The sequence below is a fragment of the Watersipora subatra genome, chromosome 9 (genome assembly GCF_963576615.1).
Source record: "Watersipora subatra chromosome 9, tzWatSuba1.1, whole genome shotgun sequence".
NCBI classification, from domain to species: domain Eukaryota; kingdom Metazoa; phylum Bryozoa; class Gymnolaemata; order Cheilostomatida; family Watersiporidae; genus Watersipora; species Watersipora subatra.
In genome coordinates, this window is record NC_088716.1 from 33,369,798 (window position 1) to 33,384,826 (window position 15,029).

Below are 15,029 nucleotides of genomic sequence, written 5' to 3' on the forward strand. Positions count from 1 at the left end.
ATATTCATGCTACAGACAGTACTGTCACAGCTACTGTTTTATATATATATATATATATATATATATATATATATATATGTATTATATGCCACATCAGGTGGTAAAAGAAGCAATTATATGCCACATCAGGTGGTAAAAGAAGCAATTATATGCCACATCAGGTGGTAAAAGAAGCAATTATATGCCACATCAGGTGGTAAAAGAAGCAATTATATGCCACATCAGGTGGTAAAAGAAGCAATTATATGCCACATCAGGTGGTAAAAGAAGCAATTATATGCCACATCAGGTGGTAAAAGAAGCAATTATATGCCACATCAGGTGGTAAAAGAAGCAATTATATGCCACATCAGGTGGTAAAAGAAGCAATTATATGCCACATCAGGTGGTAAAAGAAGCAATTATATGCCACATCAGGTGGTAAAAGAAGCAATTATATGCCACATCAGGTGGTAAAAGAAGCAATTATATGCCACATCAGGTGGTAAAAGAAGCAATTATATGCCACATCAGGTGGTAAAAGAAGCAATTATATGCCACATCAGGTGGTAAAAGAAGCAATTATATGCCACATCAGGTGGTAAAAGAAGCAATTATATGCCACATCAGGTGGTAAAAGAAGCAATTATATGCCACATCAGGTGGTAAAAGAAGCAATTATATGCCACATCAGGTGGTAAAAGAAGCAATTATATGCCACATCAGGTGGTAAAAGAAGCAATTATATGCCACATCAGGTGGTAAAAGAAGCAATTATATGCCACATCAGGTGGTAAAAGAAGCAATTATATGCCACATCAGGTGGTAAAAGAAGCAATTATATGCCACATCAGGTGGTAAAAGAAGCAATTATATGCCACATCAGGTGGTAAAAGAAGCAATTATATGCCACATCAGGTGGTAAAAGAAGCAATTATATGCCACATCAGGTGGTAAAAGAAGCAATTATATGCCACATCAGGTGGTAAAAGAAGCAATTATATGCCACATCAGGTGGTAAAAGAAGCAATTATATGCCACATCAGGTGGTAAAAGAAGCAATTATATGCCACATCAGGTGGTAAAAGAAGCAATTATATGCCACATCAGGTGGTAAAAGAAGCAATTATATGCCACATCAGGTGGTAAAAGAAGCAATTATATGCCACATCAGGTGGTAAAAGAAGCAATTATATGCCACATCAGGTGGTAAAAGAAGCAATTATATGCCACATCAGGTGGTAAAAGAAGCAATTATATGCCACATCAGGTGGTAAAAGAAGCAATTATATGCCACATCAGGTGGTAAAAGAAGCAATTATATGCCACATCAGGTGGTAAAAGAAGCAATTATATGCCACATCAGGTGGTAAAAGAAGCAATTATATGCCACATCAGGTGGTAAAAGAAGCAATTATATGCCACATCAGGTGGTAAAAGAAGCAATTATATGCCACATCAGGTGGTAAAAGAAGCAATTATATGCCACATCAGGTGGTAAAAGAAGCAATTATATGCCACATCAGGTGGTAAAAGAAGCAATTATATGCCACATCAGGTGGTAAAAGAAGCAATTATATGCCACATCAGGTGGTAAAAGAAGCAATTATATGCCACATCAGGTGGTAAAAGAAGCAATTATATGCCACATCAGGTGGTAAAAGAAGCAATTATATGCCACATCAGGTGGTAAAAGAAGCAATTATATGCCACATCAGGTGGTAAAAGAAGCAATTATATGCCACATCAGGTGGTAAAAGAAGCAATTATATGCCACATCAGGTGGTAAAAGAAGCAATTATATGCCACATCAGGTGGTAAAAGAAGCAATTATATGCCACATCAGGTGGTAAAAGAAGCAATTATATGCCACATCAGGTGGTAAAAGAAGCAATTATATGCCACATCAGGTGGTAAAAGAAGCAATTATATGCCACATCAGGTGGTAAAAGAAGCAATTATATGCCACATCAGGTGGTAAAAGAAGCAATTATATGCCACATCAGGTGGTAAAAGAAGCAATTATATGCCACATCAGGTGGTAAAAGAAGCAATTATATGCCACATCAGGTGGTAAAAGAAGCAATTATATGCCACATCAGGTGGTAAAAGAAGCAATTATATGCCACATCAGGTGGTAAAAGAAGCAATTATATGCCACATCAGGTGGTAAAAGAAGCAATTATATGCCACATCAGGTGGTAAAAGAAGCAATTATATGCCACATCAGGTGGTAAAAGAAGCAATTATATGCCACATCAGGTGGTAAAAGAAGCAATTATATGCCACATCAGGTGGTAAAAGAAGCAATTATATGCCACATCAGGTGGTAAAAGAAGCAATTATATGCCACATCAGGTGGTAAAAGAAGCAATTATATGCCACATCAGGTGGTAAAAGAAGCAATTATATGCCACATCAGGTGGTAAAAGAAGCAATTATATGCCACATCAGGTGGTAAAAGAAGCAATTATATGCCACATCAGGTGGTAAAAGAAGCAATTATATGCCACATCAGGTGGTAAAAGAAGCAATTATATGCCACATCAGGTGGTAAAAGAAGCAATTATATGCCACATCAGGTGGTAAAAGAAGCAATTATATGCCACATCAGGTGGTAAAAGAAGCAATTATATGCCACATCAGGTGGTAAAAGAAGCAATTATATGCCACATCAGGTGGTAAAAGAAGCAATTATATGCCACATCAGGTGGTAAAAGAAGTGTTTAAAGTAATTTACAAAATAAAATTGAAACATAAACTTAATGCTGGATTTAACTTAGCTGCAACTATGCTTTAACTTAGCTGCAACTATGCTTTAACTTAGCTGCAACTATGCTTTAACTTAGCTGCAACTATGCTTTACCAATTCAACTAATAACCGGTTTACTGTTTTTAACTAGTTTGAAAATTTATTGCATAGGATATCTCGAGGAAAAATTAATTTCTTAGTTCAAGTTCTAATACAAATATTTTCGAAGCTAATTTAATAAGGAAATGCGTAATTTAGTTTCCACAGCAATTAGGTAATTATTTCAACATTACTATTTATGCAATTATTTTGGATACAAATTTGATAGTTTAATGTATAATTCAATTTTATGCAAAAATTAGTTTATTACAATTATTAATGCTTTTAGTTGTCATGCACACTTTTTATTTAACTCTTGATTTAGACAACGTTATAATTATACCAAAGTTACATTATTAATTTAGTATTAACACAATTAAACTTCAAACTAATTTGATAATTTAATTTTTGAAAAAACTTATGAAAAAATGAAGTGTTAATTCAATTATTAATGCAAGTTTGCCAATCTGAAATTAATTATTTGATTACTCATACAATTTTAAACTACCAATTATTTTTATTTAATTGCTATTTCTACCGTAGCCCTCACACAGATAACAAAATAGTGGCAGCGGAAAATATTCATGAGGCTGAGGTTTCTAAGCGGTTTTGTTTTAATATTGCACTTTTAACTCTGTCTGTAAATTTGCTTGCTTCATGAGATCACTATCATGTTGTGTAACAGAGATGATATACTAGAGGAGTCACTGCCATGTTGCATAATAGAGGAGACAAGATATACTAGAGGGGTCACTACCATGTTGTGTATCAGAGTTGATAGATTATAGGGATATCTACCATATTGTAGGCCTATATCAAATATGCAAGACAACAGGGCCACTAATATGTTGTGTATCAGAGGTGATATTCAAGACAGATAACAACCATGTAGTATTGCAGATGTATCACTACCGTTGTAACCTTTTTCATTTTCGTCAAAATGGTCTAAAACGCTCGAAATCATCTAATTACACCGAATTGAACCTTTTTAACAAGTTTGGTCAACACTGGTGTATAACTGTTTGGTTTTTGTCAAAGTGTTGTAAAACGCTCAAAATCATCCAGCTACGCCGAATTGAATCTTTTTAGCGCCCAACTGACCCAAGAATTTCGAAAAACTTTTAAAAGCACTTTTTACAAGACAAACAGCAACATTAGCTACATAGGCTTGCTTGAAGACAACTGGAGAAACCTACATGATACATGATGATGGTAACTAAAAAGCAGAGGTACTGAATTATGACATATTTCAAGACTAACATCTAACAGGAAAACAATTTGGTGACAAGTCTATGGAACATGTTAGGTAAAATATAAACAATCCTTCTTTCCAATCTTCAAACCTGAATAGCTTCTTAAATGAGAAGATTACAATGTATGAGATTTGAACTGCTCTAAGCATAATCAAATGTTCTAGAGAGAGTGCGGACAATGACGGGGTTCACCCAATGATGTTTAAAAATATAGGTGATCAATTTTTAATAGTATAAATATACTTTTTAATTCAGTTTTTTGAGTGGTATATGGCCATGGAATTATGAAAATGTTAGATTTCTCCATAAACCAGGCATGTGCCAATTATAACTCAACAGCAAGCTATTCACCAATCACTATCACATCATATATTGGCAAACTAATGGAACGCATTCTAAAGGCTCGACTTCGTTGAATTGTGGATGAACAAAAAATCTTATCTAGCTCACAATATGGCTTTAGATCTAGATTTACTACAACCAGTTGCGTTAGTGACATGATCGATACATGCAACATGATATTAAACATGATCGATACATGCAACATGATATTAAACATGATCGATACATGCAACATGATCGATACATGCAACATGATATTAAACATGATCGATACATGCAACATGATATTAAACATGATCGATACATGCAACATGATCGATACATGCAACATGATATTAAACATGATCGATACATGCAACATGATCGATACATGCAATATGATTGATACATGCTTTAGTGATCGATACATGCAACATGATCGATACATGCAACATGATCGATACATGCAACATGATCGATACATGTAACATGATCGATACATGCAACATGATCGATACATGCAACATGATCGATACATGCAACATGATATTAAAACAAAATAGAAAGTAGCGGTCATGTTTATCGACCTCCAGAAAATATTTGCTTTTATATGGGTAGATGGGTTGCTTTATAAACTCCATAACCTAGGCGTACATAAATCGTTCATTTTTTAAATCGCAAATCAATTTTGTGGTCAAGCATACTGTAGTTGAGATTTATAGTTTGCTTTTGGTCTATTTCAACAAATGCTATGGATTTCAACGAATGTTATCTCTTAAAAATATTAACATCCTTTTTAACAGGTTTATTACACCGCAATAAATGGCCACAGAAAACAAAGATTTTAGAGTGGCGTTGGTGTTTCACAGGGTAGTGTTTTGTCCCCCTTGTTTTTTGCTATATACATGCACAACATATTAGCCGGTATCTCAGGTCACAGTCTTCAATACGCTGGCAACACTACAATACTAATTGCAGCATCTACTGATAGCCACCTCAGGACGCTTGTCAAAATTCTGGCAACAAGCTTTACATCTGGCTTAGGCTTTGGCGACTGTCTGCCAATAGAAGCAAATCTGATTTTGTCTCTTTCGATAATGCATGTCAATCACCTAAACTTTCTGGTCTTCCTATTAGCTTAAGCACAGAATCTTCCGTGCTTGGAGTTATAATATGCATAAATTTGCGATTCAGGCTCAACTAAGTAAATCTAAACATACATTACATCAGAAATAGTCCATGACCAGATTATTTGCACTTCTTGGTTTAAACGTTCAAACTTCTACCAAGATTATTAATGCCATGTCGCTTCCTACCTAGCATACTTGTTAGCATACTTGTGGGACTCTTCACATAAACTTACATTTTACTATATTTTGAAGGACATTTAAATGTTCTATTCATTTCTCCGGCTGAACACCTACATGTATTTTCACAAATAAAACCATTAGAAATATCAAATAATCAACTCAGACGTAGTCTGGTGCGACAGATACTGAAATTAGAACCTGAGAACATCAACCAAACTCTTTTCTAGCCTTTTCTCTAGCACTCATGTCTGAAACGATGAGGTTTTTTTGGTCTCAGATTTATAAAGGATGCATCCCTTCCTATTCAACCCCGCAAAAGATTTAACAAGGAGAAAAATTAAAATGTGCATTATGCACAAAAATACTGTTTGAAATGATGGAAAACCTTTTATGCCAGCAATGCTGCCTCAGAAGGTCTACTCCACTCCTCACCAAATCCTGCTACACTAATAACATCTAATCCTGTCCCATGACAGGTAGATCCATGACTCGTAGGTAGCCCCACGGCAGGTAGATCCATGACTCGTAGGTAGCCTCTGCAGACTACTCACAGATCACACAAGACTTCAGTTACATAAATACAAACTAGGTCGTACTTTCTCTCCCACTTGCATCTGCTTAGCGGAGGATGAGTCTCCTCACCGCTACAATTTTTCTTGTAAACTATTTCCTAATTTTAGATTAGATTTATCTCCTAGTTTAACCAACTGAACAAGCATTTTAGAATTCGTCAAAAGACCTGGTCATCTGGTTTAATAAATCTGCTTCCTTACGAGACTGTTAGTTGCTAAGCCATGCTGTTTTCTAGTAGTCCTTGTTAGTTTTGATTATCAATCCTTGCAAGAGCTACTACTTATTTTACAGATTATTGTATGTACAGAAATTCAACTTGTTTCACTTGTGACTGTAAGATACTTATTCTCACTTATATTCTTTATACATCTGCTTCACTGATAATCAGCAACAACTGCTCATATCTACATGTCTTCTACACAAGTACTCGAATATCTACTAGTCAAGCTATTCACATCAAAAACTCTTAAATATTACTTGTACACATTTTAAAATTTTAAACATAATATGTTTAATATATTAATTATTTATGACGATCTGGCATGATTTTAGCATTCACGCAGTGTCACGCAATTTATTTTACATAACTGTAAGTCTTTCAAAACTCACCTATGAGTGTTTTTGAATAATTTTATGTTGTTTAGAAATGGTTATAATCATCACGCTGATTTACACATCAGTTGTTTTACTGAATCCGGTCTGTGTGTTGTGTCTAAGATGAGTAGGTAACTAAATTTTCTTTCTGCATGTATTGTTGTCATTGTAAGACAATGACAACAATTTTATGGTTTTCGTGGCAAAATAGGTCCTCCTGTTTTCGCAAAAGATGGTTGGTAACTCTATTTGCTTACTGTTTAAATTATCTTGCCTGCAAATAGAGGCTTTTTGTTGGGAATATGTTGCACTTTTTGAATATTTTCTCCAATAAAGCAGAATATCTAAATACCATGGCCTCTTCTGTCGTCCGTGCATCCTCAACGGTGACCACCGAGCCTTCTCCTGTGGGTGGAACACTCGGCCTTGTGACCGTGCTGGCCAGGAGGTCGATCACTACAGCTCTGATCACGGTGGGTGCTCTTCCGTAACACTATGCAAGTTTAAGTAAGAATTGTGCTTTGACTTGAGCTGTTAAAGGGTTATAATATCTTTATTTGTAAATATATAGGCATTACTTTGTAGAGCATCTTCTTTCAAACGATGTATAACATACCAATGAATGTTAGAGCTGTTGCAAATGGGATTTAATTTTGTTTGGTAATGATGATGTCTTTCCACTATATCCCAGTGCTGAGTGGAAGAGCGAGAGTGGATGCAACTCAGTCGAAGGCTATTTGTGTTGAGCTCCTAGAAATGGCGACGGAAAACGGCGTATTTTCTTAAGTTCACCATGGCACTGAAATAGTTTTTTCTTAATAAACTATGCTACTCGCGGCTAGTCATAATTTGAGGTGTATAGAGCAAAAATTCCATTTTTTGGAGTCTATTGCAAGTACAATTGTCAATATAGCAGGTAAATCTTATGCCTAATGCCTTAATTGAAAATCCAAATCCAAATTGGCTATCGTTGCTCTATGCACGTTGTTCTATGATAGTTCGCTGAACAAGTTGCATTTGGTGCGTAATATAATTTATGCTCCCTGGTTTTGGTTTGAATGTTGATGCTGACATTAGCATGATGGGCTAATATTGGTACAGGCGAGTTATTGTCTGTGAATGCAAACAGTGCTACGTCTAACGCTCAAAAGGATGTATTATGTATGAACATATATTTAAATGCTATGGGTCTTTTGTAGAGTTCACATCTACGTGTAAATCATAAATTATTTGCAAAATCACAATACTAATAAGGAATATATTTTCATGTTATAATTTTAGTTCAATAATTTATTCATTTTGTTTTTCTTAATTCTTTGCACTGCATTACATATACATGAAGTTTTTAGTTTATTGTTTCTCATGAAAGTGACAACGCTGACGGTACTGCTTTCAAAGACATTATTGTCAACATTCTGCACAAGACTAATGATATCAGTTTACATGTAGTCTGTGTGACAAGTGATATGGGGAGTTCTAATCGCGCTATGTAGAAAGATTTCAATGTAGGGTTTTGGTTTTCAGACGTTTATATTACATACGTTTATATTATTACGCTTTATGTTTATGTTGTACTTTTAGCTCTTTTCTGTGCTGAAATGTGCTGTACACTATATGACTCTATTGTACCACTGCCAGTGAGAAGTGAGTGCCTACTCATACCATAATCTCAAACAACACAAGATAGACAAAAAGGGCACAGCCAATGACATAAGAGTAAGGCTTACTGCCAGTAACGAACACATTCCAAAGGCAAACCACAACTATGTAACAATGCCCGCTACAAGCGCAAGCTGTATGTCATGACTCTCTTCTTTCACCACATTTTCTTTAAATACATGTATTCATAATTCTTTCATATTACATTTGATTAATACTTTTCTACTTGAAAGTTTATATAGAATTTCTAAAGGCTAAACTTGTTATAGTGACTATATTTGAACATTTATACTAAATGTTACAGAGAGATAGCCTATGAAATCAACAATATGTTGCAATTTTATCTCTGACTGCAACTATATTTAATAATCATCAAAAAGCATTCTACTTGTAGTCAATCACAAAATATATATGTTATTTGATTAAACTTCCATTTACTACTATACATGCAGGTTTGTTATTTTGAGATTAAACTCCTACTGGCTACACATTTAAAATATACAACTTTCTTTTGTTTACATATTTACATATACACATTAGTTGCATACATGATAAAATGATATCCTGTACTATGCACATTATACCATGTTACCTGGTTAATGTAAAACCCCTGTAAAACACAATATGAGGGGAATTGGGCACTCACGTATACATTCTGGTGAGTAATTTTATAGGGAAAGGTATATGAGTAAATAGGGCACACTCTGGGCTTTCATTGGTTTTTTCCCGTTAGAGCCTTTGCTTCTAAGGAGTTTGATATTTCAGACAGACCTGCCAACCCAAGAGTGGAGCAATGCCTGAGATTTGGTTTTGGGGCAATTGATGTATCAATGATAGGATATATAAAATTATTGAAATTGGGGCAAAAATCTTACGACGCATTTCTCACGCATTTTCATTGGGGTGATTGCGTGAGAGTTGGCAAGTAAGGTTTCAGAGGCCAAAATTACAACAATTCGTTTTCGCTTTAATGGTATTACTGGATATCCGTCGCCAGCGCTTTACCAGAAGTCAACCGATGCACTGTTTTTACTTTTCTACTCAGACCCAGAGCCGTTTAGTTTCACAGAGTCCCATGACCAAAAACCAGAAACAAAAGCGTTTGATTCCAAACAAACCCGATCGACATTCTGATCTCTAATGGAATATTCTTACCTCGCTCTCAACATCTCACTCTTTTGCATTTACTTTACCTTATTACAAAAATCATTTGTAGTTTCTTGTAGGAAATTTGGTCGTTTTTCAAATGGTATATAATACAACAATCAATTTTAAAGCAACGGACAATGGGAGTAATTTTTGTTGGTTAGTGTTGCGGCCTCTCCATTATAACTTATACAAAACAATAGTTGGCGCGGCTTGTTTGTTTGGAGCTGTGCGAGCTCCGATATACGCATCAGTTAGCAGCGAAACTCTGGGAAGTTATACAGCTCTCTGCTGTCAGAGTCATATAGCCTTACAAAGTCTCGCGACCAAAACCGGAAACCAAAACGTCCGATTCCTGTCGACATACTGATCTCTAATGGAATATTCATACCTCGCTCTCAATACCGCTCTTTTTTGCATTTACTTTACGATATTACAAAAACTTTATTAGTAGCTTTTTGTAAGAAATTTTGTTTTGTTCCAAATGATTCATGATACAACAATCAATTTTGAAGCGACTGCTAATGGGAGTAGTTTTTGTTGATTAATGTTGCGGCCTTTCCATTAAAACTTATATAAAAATAGTAGGCGCGGCCTGTTTGTTTGGAATCGAGCGAGCTCCCGTATACGCTTCTGTTGGTCGCGGGACTCTGTGAAACTATACTCTACTACTAGCTCTGCTCAGACCCAGTGGACACTGCTATAGCCTATGTGTACGTTTAAAATTAGTGGGCGTGGCGTGTTTGTTCGGAAATCAGCGAGCTCCATATACTCTTCCATCGGTCGCAAAAAATTTTCATACACGGCACTGGTTTCAAGGTTCCAGCTTAATTTGGCTCGACTACAACACTTTTAAACCCATGCTGAGAAACTTATTTTTGCTGGTTTTTTATAAAAGGAATTGTCGACAATAAAAGTGAACTGCCGGCAAGGTAAACTTAGTATACAGCTCTTATATATGGTATAGTATCTTATGAGTTTGCACGATGTTTAAACAAGGGTGCGTACAGGCCTGCCAACCCGAGAGTGGGGCAATGCTTGAAATTTGGTTTTGGAGCAATTGATGTATCAATGATGGTATTTATAAAATTGTGGAGATTGGGGCAAAAATCTCATACATTTTCATTTTTTTCTTTCGGGTGATTGAGCTGCATGAAACGTGAATATCCGGGACAATGCTGTTATGGATGGATGTGGAGAAATTATGTTATGAATAATTAATCCGAACCTACACACAACATCAGCGTTGAATTTGCTTGTCATTTTATTCTATTTTGACTGTTTAGTTTGTGCACTTTTGCTTAACTTATAGGAACTAATTTGATTATTACTGGTTCAGGTACAAGTGAAGGTGTTAAGCTATTGTAAGTAATTCTGATATTTACTATTTAAAGTTAATTCTTTATTCTATAAGTCAAACAATGAAATACACAACTAACAAAATTCTAAAACAATAATATTAATGACAAACAATTAGAATAGCTAATGAAAGTTACATTCTATCTCGAACAGTCGTCCATGCTTGTTTAATCGTGAGAGGCCATAGGTAGAGAGTGTCGGCAGTTGAGACAGTGGTGTAGAAGAAGCTCAGCAGATGAAAGAGAATGAGGCTTTATAGGGGGGATGGGAGAGAAGCTGCTCAGCAGGCAGAGGGGAAAGCGTCAAGAAGGTCCTCGGGAAGAGAGAGATGGAGATCTGGAGAGAGATGGAGAATGAGATGCTGAGTCATTAGAGCTGTTCCTTTTTATAGATGTCTGGCATGTGAAATGGTTAGCCTGTGGGTGTAGGTTGAGTGTTAAGGTTCAATGCTTCATGTCAGGCAAGTGAAAATATCTTGTTTGCGTAAGTCTTCAGCTGGTACACGTGATGTCGGCATGTAGGGTGGAGCTCGTGACTTAGTCTTGGTATCTAGGCCATGTTTGACAAGAGTGGGCGATCTGTATGTAGCTCATTTGACTCGTCTCTAATGTTTCTGTGGTGGGTTCTTTGGTGATGGTTGTTGGTAGGTTTAATTGCTTCCACTTCCCTTGGGCGGTTTACACAGGTGGTGGTTGCAGCAGTTTCCATGAATGATTTCCTTCAATTCTGAAGTTTCTAATTTTCTTTTGCCGCTTTCAATTATTGGATCTTCTAGGCGTCTTGCTGCTTGTACGCATTATATGCTTATCCTGTGGCCTGGTTGCATTCCTTATTGGTATGCTGTTTTCACAGTATTTCCATACAACAATGCTTTGCTATGGTAGTACATCTTAGCACGCGCTTCCGTAAGCATAAAAAACCATCTTTTGATAAGATGCAGCTGGTAGCATAATTTTACTTACTCTCAACATCACAGCCGATAGTATACTATTAGTTACCACATGCTATAGCCGGCGTTCACACCAGCCTATTGTTATCTGTGGTATTTAAAGGTTGACTTGCAATAAAATTCACATTGCAGTTATTTGGTATCAAAAGGTTCACCATGTCTTACTCTGCTGTGTTGTAGGTGCCAATTATGTGGAAATTTGATTACCAGCTCTTAAAAGCTCAAAAACTAACAGTTGAACGCAGCCATCACGAAACCGCCGTAGATAGGAATCAGTTTATTTCTCTGCCGTAGTCATTACATTTGGTTATTGTTTTGTCATGCGACGTTCTCACGTAAATTGAAAGGCCAATAAAAGGCTCAATATAAAACTTCTCATAGCACTAGTTTATGATAAACACATCAGGTTTTACCGAAGACCCTGTATCAGATATAGATGCTCGGGACTTTACAGTTCTGTTTCGGCTTGGTCTAATCGTCTAGTCGTAATCTGATCATGTGACCCATACTTTGCGATTAATTTCTGCAGCCTTTTTCGGTTATCACAGGTGACCAACAGGCTCGTCATGTTTAGCAGACAATGATATGTACTCCTTGGAGCTAAGGTTAAAAAATTAAACGAATTTTCATGGTAGGTTATAAGATATCAGTGCTGAAAGTGACAGCATTACCATGATGATAAAATAGATGCGTAAGAACAATAGACATGGTTTTATTGAATGTGTGAAGTATATTTGTGAAAGTATTTCGACGATTGAGGCTGCGTGAAAGTGTAAACCGAAGCCATCTTGTACAACTAATCTGAGGCGGTTTTGTGATGGCTGCGATTAACTGTTCATTTTTGAGCTTTTAAGAGCTTGTAATTACATTTTCACATTATTTGCACCTATAATACAGCAGAGTAAGACATGGTGAATCATAGGGTGATAATAATTACGACACAACGGACTGTTGTTGTCGGCTTTTTCTTGCTCTTTGCGTGGCGCTCGGTAACTCTTACCTTCTTTCAATTTAGATGGCATGTTTTACAGGTTTATTTGAAATGGCATATGTTATTTGCACCAGTAGCGTATGATACCAGGTAGCCTAAATAGCTATAATGGCACTTTATTCCCAACCCAATCTACCGAACAACCTTTACAGTGCAGCCTCAGAATATGCTTTTAATCCTTTCCAGGATTGACATCGTATGGTGAAAAAAATCGTATGGAGAAGTATAGAAACCATAGTAATTATATAATGCAAATCATCAAAATTTTATACAAGTACTGTATATATTAAAAATTATTGACGAAGTAGTATGTTAACCTTAGTAATTATAGTTACTTACAGTAACTTTAGTGTATTTATTGGTAAGGATCTGCAATAAAATGTAATGTTGCAATGTGCAGTGTGTACTGTAGAGAGTTCTTACCTTGAAGACAGGTATTTGAAACATAAACTTTAAATAAGTTTAGCTTATTTAACACACGCTTAAAGCTAAGTTATGGTATGTATTTTCAACTATTTTATTGAATTTAACATTTTATCGCTAAAATTTTATCACCTATTAGTTTTCAACATTTTCAAGTTTTTTAATATAATTTTAGCCGGTCTCACTTAAACCTTTTTCAACCTAATTAGGCAAGAAAGACCAAACGATGCTGTTTTTGTAGTAAATTTGATTTTCGTTAGCAGGTTAGAAGAAATTGTCTGACCCTTCTTTTTCAAGGGATTGCAACTCCAACTTTGCTACTGGTTTTAAAGAGAACTTTTACCGTTTTACACACGAGAATTGCTGAATTGAGAAAACTCGGTATTTGTGTCTTTTTCAAGCGTTGTGAAAGTTTTTTTGATGAACAGCGTTTCGAGGTCTTTGTTATTTTGGCGTATGTAACAAGTACACCGACTGCCAAATTTGATCTCGGGCGAAAATGTTGAATTTGTATGGTGGAATTACGGTAGATTTGTATGGTAAGGTAAAAGATCATCATGTTCAACTTCGTAAGGTGAAAAATGGTATATCGTGGTAATGGAATCCCGAGAGAGCACTGTATTTGAATGGTATATCGGGGTAATGGAATCCCGAGAGAGCACTGTATTTGAATGGTATATCGGGGTAATGGAATCCCGAGAGAGCACTGTATTTGAATGCCATGACGTTCTATTGGTATATCGGGGTAATGGAATCCCGAGAGAGCACTGAATTTGAATGCCATGACGTTCTATTGGTATATCGGGGTCATGGAATCCCGAGAGAGCACTGTATTTGAATGGTGTATCGGGGTAATGGTATCCCGAGAGAGCACTGTATTTGAATGGTATATCGGGGTAATGGTATCCCGAGAGAGCCCTGTATTTGAATGGTATATCGGGGTAATGGAATTCCGAGAGAGCACTGTATTTGAATGGTATATCAGGGTAATGGAATCCCGAGAGAGCACTGTATTTGAATGCCATGACGTTCTATTGGTATATCGGGGTAATGGAATTCCGAGAGAGCACTGTATTTGAATGGTATATCGGGGTAATGGAATCCCAAGAGAGCACTGTATTTGAATGGTATATCGGGGTAATGGAATCCCGAGAGAGCACTGTATTTGAATGCCATGATGTTCTATTGGTATATCGGGGTAATGGAATTCTGAGAGAGCACTGTATTTGAATGCCATGACGTTCTATTGGTATATCGGGGTAATGGAATTCCGAGAGAGCACTGTATTTGAATGCCATGACGTTCTATTGGTATATCGGGATAATGGAATTCCGAGAGAGCACTGTATTTGAATGCCATGACGTTCTATTGGTATATCGAGGTAATGGAATTCCGAGAGGGCACTGTATTTGAATGCCATGGCGTTCTATTTTCAACCCTTACTTTATGATGGTGCCTAATTAGTGGCGACGTTCAATTTTTAAACTACCTGCTCAAGATTTCGGAAAGTCTAACAGAACATTATAATATAAGACAATTTAATAACAACAAACAATAAGATAACAACCAAGATAAAAATTATAAGACAAGAAATATGATACAAGAAATATAATACAAAATA

At 36.2% G+C, this 15,029-nt stretch overlaps 1 protein-coding gene across 1 annotated transcript in view; it reads left to right on the forward strand.

Annotated features, from left to right (window-relative positions):
- The first annotated feature begins 10,482 nt into the window (after nucleotides 1-10,482).
- LOC137403814 (cationic amino acid transporter 2-like) overlaps nucleotides 10,483-15,029 on the forward strand; it is a 50,144-nt gene continuing 45,597 nt past the window's right edge. Inside the window, exon 1 of the mRNA XM_068089869.1 lies at nucleotides 10,483-10,618. The gene's annotated coding sequence lies outside the window, so the exon portion shown is untranslated. The remainder of the gene's footprint in view (nucleotides 10,619-15,029) is intronic.